This window comes from Peromyscus leucopus, chromosome 7 (genome assembly GCF_004664715.2).
Source record: "Peromyscus leucopus breed LL Stock chromosome 7, UCI_PerLeu_2.1, whole genome shotgun sequence".
Lineage (NCBI taxonomy): Eukaryota > Metazoa > Chordata > Mammalia > Rodentia > Cricetidae > Peromyscus > Peromyscus leucopus.
This window is the reverse complement of record NC_051069.1, coordinates 89,041,163-89,055,230: the sequence shown is the minus strand read 5'-3', so window position 1 is coordinate 89,055,230 and position 14,068 is coordinate 89,041,163. Positions and strand designations below refer to the sequence as shown.

At 40.7% G+C, this 14,068-nt stretch overlaps 1 protein-coding gene across 4 annotated transcripts in view; it reads left to right on the top strand.

The window, feature by feature from the left end:
• The first annotated feature begins 58 nt into the window (after positions 1 to 58).
• Positions 59 to 14,068, top strand: part of Nck1 (NCK adaptor protein 1) — a 65,595-nt gene continuing 51,585 nt past the window's right edge. Inside the window, exon 1 of one of the 4 annotated variants that reach the window (XM_028869955.2) lies at positions 59 to 194. The gene's annotated coding sequence lies outside the window, so the exon portion shown is untranslated. Of the gene's footprint in view, positions 195 to 223; positions 246 to 308; positions 515 to 14,068 lie in introns of those variants that run through there. The other 3 variants (XM_028869958.2, XM_028869956.2, XM_028869957.2) reach the window with 3 other exon arrangements.

Below are 14,068 nucleotides of genomic sequence, written 5' to 3'. Positions count from 1 at the left end.
GCCTATTAGATTGGGCGTGGAGCGGGTTTCCTGCCCGCACCGGCCCGCCCACCGGTTGCTCTCACCCCGCCCCTCCCTGAGAGCTACGCGGCGGCGCAGCACAGGCCTCGTGCGGTAACGGCCTCCGGGCAGCCGCGGTGGCGTCCGGGTGCAGTCCTCAGGTGACGGGGGCCGCGGGCTCGGCGGAGGGGAAGGTGAGACGGCCCTGCCTGCGTGCCGACACGCACAGTCCTTCCGGCCTCCCGGTCCGTCCGCGCTGTCTGTTAGTCTCGTCGCTTCCTCTTCCCCGGCGAAGTTAGCCCGGGGGCGCCGTCTGCCGGCGGCGGAGCAGAGGGGGCGGGGAGGCCGCTCGGTGGAGCTCGGGTGTCCGCGGTGCATCCCCGGTGACCCCGCGGCCTCTTAGCAGGAGCGGTGAACGCCGCTCGGGGAGGCCGGCAGGCAAGTGTGCGGCGCGTGCCTCGGCGCTCCCCAGAAAGCCCTGTCGCGGTCTGCGGCGGTGTCTGAGGCCGGGAAGGTAGGGACGCGCCGGCTGGCAGGAAGGGCGCTCTCACCTCCAGCCGCCCGCGGGAGGAAGCCGGTCAGGGGGACATCCTCGGGGCACGCCCTCCCCTCCCCCCACCGCTCCGGAGCAGGAGAAATGGGGGCGGCCGGGGGGCTGTTGAGTTGGGGTAGGTCCAGGAAAAACAGCTTGCTGGCTGGCTTTTGTACCGTTGCGCACGGGTTTCCGCTCAAGTTGGGTTGAATGTTAACAGCCGGTGAAGCTGGGTTTTTGTTCATGGTTGCGGACCGTAACATCCTCGCTTGGTTAATGTCGAACCGAGCTGAAGTCACCCAAAGAAAATTCTGCCCCTTATGTTAGTTAGGTAAGAATCCTCAGGAGTTAGGGAAGAATAGGTGAAGAAAACTTCTGACCCCATCTTGGGGTGGGGAGCAATGAGGATCAGTGTCCAGCCAAAACGGGTGAAGTTTTGCAAGAAGTGTTCGTTTTCAAAAGCTTAACTTTGATAGCTTTATGATCAGCCTTAATGATTTCTTAAGCACCTAGAAATCGTTGTTTGTTCTCAGCCTTTAGCGAAGTCACAAAATCAATGGAGAAATAGTCCAAGAAGAAAGTTTTGTTAGATAATTTTCAGTCTCGTTTTTAAATAGAAATTCTATTCACGTCTTGATAGCAAATCAAGGCATATGCATTGGTTGAGTAGTACTTTTTTCATCGTGGCCACATTTGGTGCTTTCTCTAGGAAAACTGAACTGTAAGAATCGGCTAGAATATCTGTAAATGTGCAGTATTCAGATCTCAGCTGTATGTATAAGTATTAAGTTCTAAAAGATTTGCCTCTCAAGCATTTTTTTGTTGAGATTTTCCTAGTGCTTACAGAGTCATGTAAATAGTTGACACATTAACATAATGGTTTATTAAACACCGAGTGATTATTTTTGCTGCTAGTTTTCATATTTTGAGAACTTTCTTCCAGAGTTCACAGTTTGATGTGATTATTGTTATAAATAAATTTCTTCTCAGAAAAACTTGAAAAGAATGAATTAACCTGATAATACAGAAAAAAAATGCATGTTTTCAATGACAGAAAATGATTATTTCACTAAGTAAAATTGAAGGAAACGCTTGTGATGTTACTGAACACTGAACAAATCAGACGGTTTGGAGACAGTTGACAGGTCTAGATGATTCTCACTTTAACCTACCTCGGAAGTAGAACTTCAAAGTCTTCCCTTCAAAACCAATTCTATGCACTATCTTTCTTTGCTGATGCATTATGTAACATACTTTCAGTAACCCAGACATAAACCTTAACATTGACCTATTTTTGCAGTCATTTTCTTAAAAAAATTCTTATCTTTGTATTCTTACACTGTTTTTAATTTCTAGCTCACTAGCTCTAACTGGGTTTTCTGCCTGGATGGCTCAAATATATTCTGCCTGTGCTGATCTTAAAATAATACTTTGAACATATTTTACACTATTTAGGAACCAGTAATATCTTTCATCTAGATTTCACAGTCTTTTAAAGATTTATTTTTAGTTTATGTGTTTGAGTGTTTTGCCTACATTTAAGTGTACCATGTGTTGTGGGTTCTGGGAACAGAACCTAGATCCTCTGAAAAAGCTCTTTAACCACTGATCCATCTGTCCAACCCCAGAAAAAAAATTCTCTGCAAATTACCAAAGTAGCAAAGTAAAATCCTTTAAACTTTCCTTTTTTCCTTCCTTAATTTTCTTCCTCCCTTCCCTGCCCCTCTCCTCTCCTGTCTCCTTTTCATTCTTTTAGTTTTGGGATCAGACCCAGGGCTTCTCATAAACCACTGAGATATAGCATCAATCCAAAGTTTTACTTTTTAAAAAAATATTGGTTATTACATTTTTGTTTATCTTTGTGTGAGTGTGCATGTGTGTGGGTGTAACCTGTGCTTATGGCCCACAGACAGAGTCAGAGGACAACTTGTGGGGGCAGTTCTCTCAGTCCACCACACTAGTCCCATGAATTGAACTCAGGTTGTCAGGCTTATAGTAGGTACTTTTACCTGGAGAGGCATCTCCACCACCCAGCCAGAGTTTTATTTTTTATATAATTAAAAAATTTTAAAGTATTATGTGTATGTGTGTATGTTGAGGGCATGATATGTGCACATGAGCACAGTTGCCTGAAAAGAGAGGCTAGAAGAGGGTGTCAGTCCCCTAGAGCTGGACTTACAGCCAATTATGAACCTCCTGATACAGGTGCTGGGAATCAAACTTGGTCCTTTGCAAGAGCGGTACTTGCATTTAACTGCTGAGCCATCTCTCCAGCCCCCAGAGTTTTAATTTTGATTCATGAGTAAAGCTTGTCAAAAATTTCTATTACTTGTGTTGCTCTTTTTCTTTGAACTGTCTTTTTCTTTCTTTCTTTTTGCCCCCCCTTCCTTTTCTAGTTAGCAGACAAAGTGATGGGTTTTGTGATGGCATTTGCATACTTATTTATTACTGTGCTTTTTCCTTAAACATTCCTTTTCCCCAACTGCCTTCTCTCTTTCCCTTGCTTTTTAATTTTATATGGATTTATGTTAATGATATCATGGAACGTTACTGTTGAAATACTGGAATCCAGTCTTTTATTTTTTAGATTGGGAAAGTAAAATCCATACAAAATAATCACTAAAATTCACACATCTTGATGTTGTGGCAGAGCTCAGACTCAAACTTCATCTCATTCAAATATCATGTATTCTTTATGGTACCATTCTATTACCTTGTATAATATATAGTATTTGCTTCATATTATTTGTTTTGTGTACTCCTTTTCATATGGATTCAACACTTATTTTGTTGTGGGCTTTCAAACTATTGCTCTAATATTGTTTCTCAAGTTATGTTCTAATGAGATCTTTCATCTTCCTGACTCAGTTGTTGTTACTAATACTTTACTTTTTGAGGGGCCTGCCACCCTGCACCCAAATAAATCACACACAGAGGCTTATTCTTATTATGAATGCCTGGCCTTAGCTTGGCTTAGTTTCTTGCCAGCTTTCCTTAAATTATCCCATCTATCTTTTCCCTCTAGGCTTTTCCCTTTTCTTCTGTAAATCTTACTCTTACTCCACTCTGTGACTTGCTGGTTGTATAGCTGGGTGGCTGGTCCCTGGAGTCCTCCCCTCTTTCTCATTCCTAGATCTTCCTTTCTAGATTTCTCCCTCTATATATTCTCTCTGCCTGCCAGCAATGCCTATCCTTTTTCCTGCCTTGCTATTGGTCAGTTCTTCATTAGACCATCAAGTGTTTTAGACAGGCACAGTAACACAGAGTTAAACAAGTGCAACATAAACAAAAGTAACACACCTTAAAATATTCTACTAAATTTCCCCCTTTTTGTCTAAATAAAAATAAAGGTTTTAACTTTAACACAGTATAACTATATACAAAAACAATTATCAAGTAGGAATTACATTTACAATAGTATGTCCATTTGTAGTTAGCACATTCAAAGAAAATAATGCATTATCTATCCTGTCTTAGTGAATCTAAAGTTTTACACCTAACATACTTTATATCATAACTAAGAAAAACTGCAACTATAACTATCTAGCTCTTCAACTCCATCAACAACCCAGAAGGATGTAATATCTAACAACAGAGACATTTGGCTGCCTGGACAGTCACTCAAAGTTCCTCTGCAACACTGGGGCATCCATCTTCAGCCTACAGGCCTAGGGTATCTGGCAGACTTTTCTGTGAAGCAGGAATTTTGGACTGTCCTGCCTTGTTTTGGCAAAATTCAATTGTCTTTGTCCTGTGTGTCCCGTATGTCCAGTCTGCACAGTACATTGTCAGCAGTCAAAGGCAAGGACAATTTCTTTGCCCAGTGGCTAACCTTACCACAAGGAAAGCAAACTCCATAAGGAGTTTCTTCAATGCCCATCATCTCTGAAGTAAATTAGTGCGGCCAGGAGCAGATTTGTCTCATTGTCATGAAAAACCTTAAGTTAACAAAACATTTTAAATGTTTTAAAAAATTTTATTTTAAAAAAACATTTTAAATGTTTCTGTAGGTCTTTGAAAGGTTTGAAGACCATCTATATCTAAAATATATCTCTATATGATCTGGAAAGCATACCTATCTACAGATTTGATTGTTGTAAATGACTAGCCACCAACCTATGTTTCCTGATTATCTTATGTAGTTTATAATAACAAGTTTCAAAAACTAGAATTTTACCTTACATTTTTTTTTTTTTTTGTTTTTTTTTTTTTTTTGGTTTTTCGAGACAGGTTTTCTGTTACTTGCGCTTTTCCTGAATCACTTGTAGTCAGGCTGCTCGAACTACAGAGATCCGCCTGGCTCTGCCTCCCGAGTGCTGGGATTAAAGGCGTGCGCCACCACCGCCCGGCATTTACCTTACATTTTTAAATAAATTGCATAGGTACAAGATCTTAAGTAAGAATAGATATATACAACATGTTATAACAAAAATAACCTTAAATTTTTATCAATAAACAAGAGTAAAAACATATATACAGCATAACAAAAATAACTTTAAATTTGTATCTATAATCTATATTCTCCTAAATGATAACAAACACCCATAACCCACCAAATAACCCAAAACCACCCACACACCCCCTACTCTTGGGAATGTGGGTGTAGTTTTCTCCATACTTCTCTCTGCTGTCTGGATGAAGTATCTTTAGGGTCCCAGAGAGAAAATTTGAGATAATGACTAAGTCTTGGGAAGACCAACAGTAACCTTTGCTAATAGATAACACCTGTCAAGTTTCAAGAGGTATCACCTGATCAAACCTGATCCGTACTAACTCTGAAGGAATCCACAGTCTCTCATCTGTGGAAACAAAACTCCAAAGCATTTTTGATTTCCATTTGACAAATACGTTGTTTGACTTCTTTTTTAAAGTTAATGCATTTCTAAAATACCCAGATTAGTTGAATTTAGCAGTCCAGTTCACAATCCCATGTGTTCTAGCAGGTGTCTTTTGATTCTCAACAGTCAAAAAAAATTCAGAAATCAACACAAACAGGATCCAGACTCCCTGTGTATTTCCCATCTCTATGTGCCTTATTGGGTCATGAAAGCCAAGTGTGAAACTTGCAGCTGGCTGGTCAGAGGTTTGTCTGACCAGGAACTGCGTTCAGTCTTCCTAGAGCTCTAGAATGCCAATGCTTGCACTGCAGCAGGCGTTATTTTTACTTAGTTTTTTGCTCCTACTTAACATACTAGCTGCTCAAGGGCTTATGGACCAGCAGAAACTGTCCGACCAAAACTCTTAAAGGAGCTGTATACCTTTTTTGTTGTTGTTCAGCTTTCTCAGGCTCTAGATGGATATTTGAGCCCCACATTGGGTGCCATAATGTTGTTATTGGTATTTTACTCTTTCTGGGAACCTGCCACCCAGCTCCCCAATAAATCACACACAGAGGCTTATTCTTAATTATGAATGCCTGACCTTAGCTTGGCCTAGTTTCTTGCCAGCTTTCCTTAACTTAAATTATCCCATCTATCTTTTCCCTCTAGGCATTTCCCTTTTCTTTCTTCTGTAAATCTTACTCTTACTCCACTCTGTGACTTCCTGGTTGTGTAGCTGGGTGGCTGGTCCCTGGAGTCCTCCTCCTCCTCTCTCTCTCTCATTCCTAAATCTTCCTTTCTAGATTTCTTCCTCTATATATTCTCTCTGCCTGCCAGCAATGCCTATCCTTTTTCCTGCCTTGCTATTGGTCAGTTCTTCATTAGACCATCAAGTGTTTTAGACAGGCACAGTAACACAGAGTTAAACAAGTGCAACATAAACAAAAGTAACACACCTTAAAATATTCTACTACAATTAATCTTTATCAGGAGAATGAACAAATGTAGAGAACAGAGGGTTTGCTTAACAGGCAGGTTGGATCGTCAGGACCGAAGGGAAAAAGAAAAAAAAATGATTGGTTGCCTTATAGGTTTTACTGTTGGAATTTATTTTGCTTGATTTATTTGGTAAAAAGAATGACTCTTTGGGGGACTTTGAAAGGAGATTATAATGGTTTGGTAGAAACTTGGAGGGCTTATCATGAAACTAAATGTAATGTGCTAGCTAAATGTTCTTTTGAGTGTTAAAACAGTAACACTTTCACATTTTGTTTGTCAAGACTCAGCAGTGCAATCTGCTTGTTAAGCACATTGTAAAAATCACTTTCCATTTTGTAGAGTTAGAGCTTTGTGTGTGTGTGTGTGTGTGTGTGTGTGTGTGTGTGTGTGTGTGTTTAATTCTAAAGTTTGTTAATAGAAGAGGTGTTGGGTCACCTTTAACAAGAGTTCATTGGTACAAGACAGCACAGAAAACTGCCAGGTAAAATTTCTCTGGGGAGATTGAGTCCTTACTTTTTCTCTTCCCTTCCCTCCTCCTCCTCCCTCCCCTCCCCTCCCTCTCCCTCTCCCTCCCCTCCCCTCCCTCCCCCCCCCCCCCCCCCCCCCCCCCCCCCCCCCCCCCCCCCCCCCCCCCCCCCCCCCCCCCCCCTCCCCTCCCCTCCCCTCCCCTCCCCTCCCTCTCCCCTCCCCTCCTCCTCTCTCTCTTTTGGTGACAGGGTCTCACTCTGCAACCCAGGTTGATTTGGAACTTACTAGGTAGATGAATCTGGCCTCAAACTCACAAAAGATCTTCCTGCCACTACCTCCCAAGTGCTAGGATTAAAGATGTATGCAACCAGGCCCCACTAAGTGCTTCCTTTTTTGATCTGAAACAGGTTAGAAGCTATTTTTTCATTTATGTTTTGGTTGGTTAATATGGCTTGGTGTTTTGTTTTTTTAAATAAATTGCCAAATCACTGAACTCAGACTGAGGCAGGAGAATTGCAGATTTGAGGTCAGGCTACATAGAGTAGTCTTTTCTTAACAAGACAAAAACACTATTACAAGTTAAAAATATCTGTTGAAATGCTGATTTTTATGTGTTTTATTCCTGAAATCATCTTTAGTGATTGGCAAATTGGATATAAATGTGGTGTGGTGGTACACACCTTTTATCCCAGCACTCAGAGGCAGAGGCAAGTGGATCTCTGAGTTTGAGGCCAGCCTGGTCTACAAAATGAGTTCCAGGACAGTCAAGGTTACACTGAGAAACCCTGTCTCAAAAAACCAAAGCATACCAAACCAAACCAAAACAAAAGGTATGGGTCATGTCAGCTTTTCTTCAGACAGATGAGTACGCAGTAATATGTGGAAAATTTGTTTCTTTCCTTCTGGTCTGTAGCTGAGGGTGATATTGGACTCCTGATATGTCTCCAAGTTCCATATGTGTGGACCATCTTTCCTTGTGTATTCAATTCTGGATCTCAGACTCAAGGCTTTGTTCATGCTGGACAGGCACTCTACCAACTGAGCTATATCACTAGTCTGGAAAATTTTTTTAAGAATAGGTATGTCTTAGGGTTTTTATTGCTATGAAGAGACACCATGACCACAGTAACTCTTATAAAAGAAAACATTTAATTGAGGTGTGTGGCTTACAGTTTCAGAGGTTCAGTCCATTATCATCATGGTGGAGAGCATGGCAGCATGCAGGCTGAAGTGATGCTGGAGAAATAGCTGAGAGTCCTACATCTTGCAGGCAACAGGAAGTGGACTGGGTGGTATCCTGAGCATAGGAAACCTCAGAGCCCACCCCCACAGTGACACACTTCCTCCAAGGCCATACCCACTCCAACAAAGCCACACCTCCTAATAGTGACACTCCCTATGAGATTATGGGAGCCAATTTACATTCAGAATACCACAAGGTGCTTCTTACATGTTTTTTCTTTTAGTCTTCCAAAACTTTTATCACATATTTCTAAATCATGTTGCTATGTAGAGCAGCTCAAATAATTAAAACCTTTTGGCTCTATTGCAGAAAATTTTTAACAGGGCATTGGAAAATTTTCCTTGGGAAATGCTTCATTTTCAGCTACTACAAGATTTATTGATTGATTGATTGATTGATTGATTGATGTTTTTTCAGGACAGGGTTTCTCTGTGTAGCCCTGTTCTGGAACTCACTCTGTAGACCAGGCTAGTCTTGACTCAGAGATCCATCTGCCTCTGCCTCCCACGAGCTGGGATCAAAGGCATGCGCCACCACTGCCTGGCAGTTGTTTTTAACTCTTTAAAGTGATTTTTGATTATATATGTGCCATGTCCAAGTTTGCTTTCTATTGTTTTGATAAATACCGTCGTAACTTGGAGAGAAAGGGTTTATTTGGTTTACATGTCCTGACCGCAGTTGATCACTGAGGAAGATCAGAACAAAAAAGTCATGCAGGAGCAAAGGCAGAAACCATGGAGGCCAGCTGCTACAGGCTTTTTCTCTATGGCTTGCTAATCTTGCTTTAATTTTTTTTTTTAAATCAACTAATATCTGAATAGTTTTACTCCCTCCACCCTCAAATCTGTTTATTTTACTTTATATGTGTATGGATGTTTTGCTTGCCTGTATGTCTGTACACCATGTATATCCAATGTCCAAGGTGATCAGAAGAGGGAGTTGGATCTCTAGGAACCACAGACATTTGTGATCTGTCTTGTTGATGCTGGGAACTGAATCCAGGACCTGTGGAGAGCAGCCATTGCTTTTAACCATGGAACCATCTCTCTCTCCATCCCCTGTATTGGCTGGTTTTGTGTGTCAACTTGACACAGCTAGAGTCATCAGAGGAAGGAGCCTCAGTTGAGGAATTGCCTTGTTGAGATCCAGCTGTAAGACATCTTCTCAATTAATGACCAATGGGGAGGCCCAGCCTCTGATGGGTGGTGCCATCCCTGGGCTAGTGGTCCTGGGTTCTATAAGAAGGTGGACTGAGCAAACCAAGGGAAGCAAGCTAGTAAGCAGCACCCCTCTATGGCCTCTGTATCAGCTCCTGCCTCCAGGATCCTGTCCTGCTTGAGTTCCTGTCCTGACTTCCTTGAGTGGTGAACAGCAAGTTAGTTCCTCCCTAACTTGCTTTTTGGTCATGGTGTTTCATTGCAGCAATAGAAACCCTAACTAAGACACCCCCACCCCACCCCCACGCAATTTAACCCTTATTTTTATGTTTTTGGGTGTTTTGACTGTTTACTACATCCATGTAGTGCCTGCAGAGACCAGAAGAGGGCATCATATCACCTGGGACTGTAGTTACAGATGGTTCTTGCCACCATGTGGGTTCTGGAACCCAAATCTGAGTCATCTGGAAGAACAGTCAGTACTCTTAATGGTTCAGCCATCTCTCTAGCCCCTCGTATTGCTTGCTTTCTTATACAGCCCGGGACCACCGAGGTGACTGTGCTCACAGTGGACTAGCCTCCCACATCAATCATTTATCAAGAAAATGTGCCGGGCGGTGGTGGCGCACACCTTTAGTCCCAGTACTCGGGAGGCAGAGGCAGGTGGATCTCTGTGAGTTTGAGGCCAGCTTGGGCTACCAAGTGAGTCCCAGGAAAGGCACAAAACTACACATAGAAACCCTGTCTCGAAAAAGAAAAAAAAAGAAAAAGAAATTGCCCACAGGCTAATTTGATAGAAGTGCTTCCTTTAATGAGGTTTCCTCTTCCCCAGTGACTCTAATTTGTGTCAAGTTGACCCAAACTAACTAACATTGTGTGTGCGTGTGTGTGCACACGCGTGTGCATGTGCATGCAATCTTTGCAGAGGCCAAAAGAGAGTGTCAGATCTGCTGTAGCTGGAGTTACAGGCATCGTAAGCTACCTGATTTGTGTGCTGGGAACTGAACTTGTGCTTTGGCAGAAAAGGATGTGTGCTTAACTGATGAGGCATCTCCAGCCCTCATTTATTAAATGTTCTGTCCAGATGTGTGTTTAGCAATGAGAGATCTTTTCTTTAAGGCTTGAGACCATTCTCTTTTCAAAAATTCTGCTTGTTTTTAATTAAAAATCCCAACTTTAAAAAAAAAAAAGCTTTTTTTGAGAAGTATTTTTAAATTTGCCTTATTGTAGAGTTGAACTATATATCTCAGTGAATTTTTATGTTGCTTAGATCAAGATATAGAACATTTCCTGTGCTTTTTAAGGCTCGCTTTTGCAACTTCCTAATCAATGCCCTCTATACTGCTTCTGCTGTTAGGATCACTACCACCATAAGTTAATTTTTGCTTCCTCTTCAATTTAATGTAAATAGAAATACAATATATATATTATTGAAAACCTATATATATATAGGTTTTTCGAGACAGGATTTCTCCGTGTAGTTTTGGTGCCATCTTGGATCTGTACACCAGGCTGGCCTCGAACTCACAGGGATCTGCCTGACTCTGCCTACTATGTGCTGGGATTAAAGGCTTGTGCTACCCGGCCACAATATATATTGTTGTTGGCTGCTTTTACATACTGTGCTTCTGAGCTGTTGTATATGGGTGCTGGGAACCAAACTTGGATCCTTTGGAAGAGCAGCAAACCCTTGTAACCACTCAGCATCTGTCAGCCTCTTTTTTGCATTTTATTTATTTACTTATTTTGAGACAAAGTTTCACTATGTAGCCCCTGCTTGTTTAGAACTTGCTACATAGACCAGGCTGGCCTCAAACATACAAAGATCTGAGCTCTGCCTCCTGAGTGCTAGGATAAAAAGCATGGCGGTGGTGGCGCATGCCTTTAATCCCAGCACTCGGAGGCAGAGCCAGGCGGATCTCTGTGAGTTCGAGCCAGCCTGGGTACAAGTGAGTTCCAGAAAAGCGCAAAGCTACACAGAGAAACCCTGTCTCGAAAAAAAAACAAAAAAAAAAAAAAAAAAAAAAAAAAAAAAAAAAAGCATGTACTTACCAGCTCCTATTTATTAAAATATATTTTAAAGTTTTATTGACATAGCAAGCATGCATATTTACTAAGCTGCAGTGTGACAGTTTAGTACATATAATGAATAGTGGTCAGATTTGCAAATGGGCATATATTTGTCCTCAGATATTTATTATTTCTTTGTGTTGGAAACATTGGAAGTTTTCTTTAGAAGCTGTATTGAAGTATTCATTTTATTATTGCTAACCATAGGTATTCTGTTGTGCTGTAGAGTATTAGAATTTATTTCTACTGTCCAACTATACTCCTGTAACCATTAAACCACTCTCTATCCATCTTTCCCCCATCCCCTCAACCCTTCTCAGGCCTTGGCAACCACCCTTCTAATCTCTATTCAGTGAGATCAACTTAGATTCCAAATAAGTAAAAACATATGGTATTTGTCTTTCTGTGCTGACTCATTTTACTTACCAAGATGTCTTCTAGTTCCATCTACTTTGCTGCAGATGACAGAATTTCATTTATCTTTGTTGTTGAATCATATACTCTATTGTGTATATTTACCATTTTTTTCCCTATCCATAGACATAGGACATTGATTCTGTGCATTGGTTATTTTGCAATAAATATGTGAGGCTAAGTGTTGTGAATGGACCTGTAATCCCAGTACTGGGGAGGCTGAAGGTAGGAAGGGCACAATTTTAGAGCCATTGTGGCCTGTATAGTGATTTCGAGGCCAGCCTGGGCTACACAGTGTGACCTGTCTCAAAAACAAAACAAAACAAAACAAAACAAAAAACAACCCCCCCCCAAAAAAAACCCACAACCAAACAACAAAAACCTAACCAAAATAGACATGTAAATGTGGGTGCAGATATTTCTTCAACATACTGATCTTAGTTCCTTTGGATATATGCTTAATAGTAGGCATGCTGGATCATAATCTAGTTCTAATTTTCCTGGCAACCTTTATACATAAACAGTACAGTCCTTTACATGCCTACTGTGATTATGTAAATGATGCAGTTCCCAATTGACTCGGAGAGTGGAACACTTGGATCCTGCTCTGTGGCAGGATCTGTTTGGGGAGGTGGTGAAGCCTTGCTGGAGGAAGAATGTCACTGGGTGGGCTTTTTGACACACTTACTTCCAGTTCGTCCTCTCTTCAGTTGAATATGTGATCTCTTGGCTTCTTGTTCCTGCTGCCATGCCTGCCCTTTTACTGCCGTGTCTCCTCTCCATGATATAATCTTACCCTTTGGAACCATAAACCAAAACAGACTCTTCCTTTTATTAGTTACCTTGATCATAGTGCCTTAATCGCAACAATAGAAAAGTAACTACCTACCAGCAATATAATTTCTCTTCTCATCTTCATCTGTGCTTACCTATTCTTAAAAAAAGAATCTTTCGTTAAGTCATTCTGACATAAAATATCACATGGTTTTGATTTGCATTTCTCTAGTGATGGATAATGAGTGTATATATATATGGTATTTGTTGGCCTTTTGTAAATTCTTCTGAGAATTACCTGTTTATATTATTTGCCTATTTATGTGCTTTTTGGGGCGGAATGGGGATGGGGAGACAAAGCTTCATTCATTTCATAGCCTAGGCTGACCTTGAATTCATCTTTCCCCCTCAACTTCTTGAGTGCTGGAACTATGGGGATGTTTCTGCAAACCCAGCTATTTGCCCACTTTTAATTGTATTATTTGTAGTTGAATTGTTTGAGTTTTTTTTTTGTGTGTGTGTGTGTGAATTCATACCATGTCAGATAGATAGTTTGCCATTGTTTTCTTCCATTTTGTAGGGTTTTTTTTTTTTCATTTTGGTGGTATCTTTTGTTGTTTTGTTTTTGTTTGTTTGTTTGTTTTTGAGACAGGGTTTCTCTGTGTAGTCCTAACTGTCCTGGAACTCTCTCTGTAGACTAGGCTGGCCTCCATCTCACAGGGGTTCACCTGCTGGGGTTAAAGGCATGAACATGGTTTCCTTTGTCAAATGAAATATTTTTGCTTGATATAGTCAGTCTCATTTGTTAGTTTTAATTTTTGTTACCTGTTCTTTTGGTATCTTCTAAAAAGTCTTGCTCAGACTAGTGTCCAGAAGCATTTTCCTTATATTTTCTTCTAGTGTTTTCATAGTTTTAGGTTTACATTTAAATCTTAGATCTATTTAAAATTAATTTTTGTATATGGTGAGAGATAGGGACAGATATTTTTCTGCATCTCCGTATTCAGTTTTCAAGAAGTATTTATTAAAGAAACTTTCTTTTTTTTTTTTTTTTTTTTTTTTTCTTGGTGAATGTTCCTGCCCTTGTTGGAAATTCAACAGTGAATATGTGGGCTTATTTTTTTCTTAGTTATTTGTGAATTTAAAAACATTAGATTTTGTATGGTTTTTTTTTTAATATTTTTGCTTTGTTTTCTTTTTCCAAGTTCCACAAGAAAAATTTATCTTCCTATATAAATATCTTTTGTTTTGAGACAGGGTTTCTATCTATCTATCTATCTATCTATCTATCTATCTATCTATATCTATATCTCTCTATGTGATTCTGGGTGTCTTGGAACTCATTATGTAGATCAGTCTTGAATTTATACAGGTCTGTCTGACTCTGCTTCTTGAGTTAATTTCTTTTTTCTGTGTAATAGCCCTGGCTGTCCTGGGACTTGCTTTATCCTCAAAGGCCTCAAACAAGGATCCTCCTGCCTCCACCTTCCCAGTGCTGGGATTAAAGGCATTAGCCACAATACCCAGCAGAGTTAATTTTTGTATTCTATAGCTGTAATGAATTTTTATTTATTTAATTTTAGAATCTCTA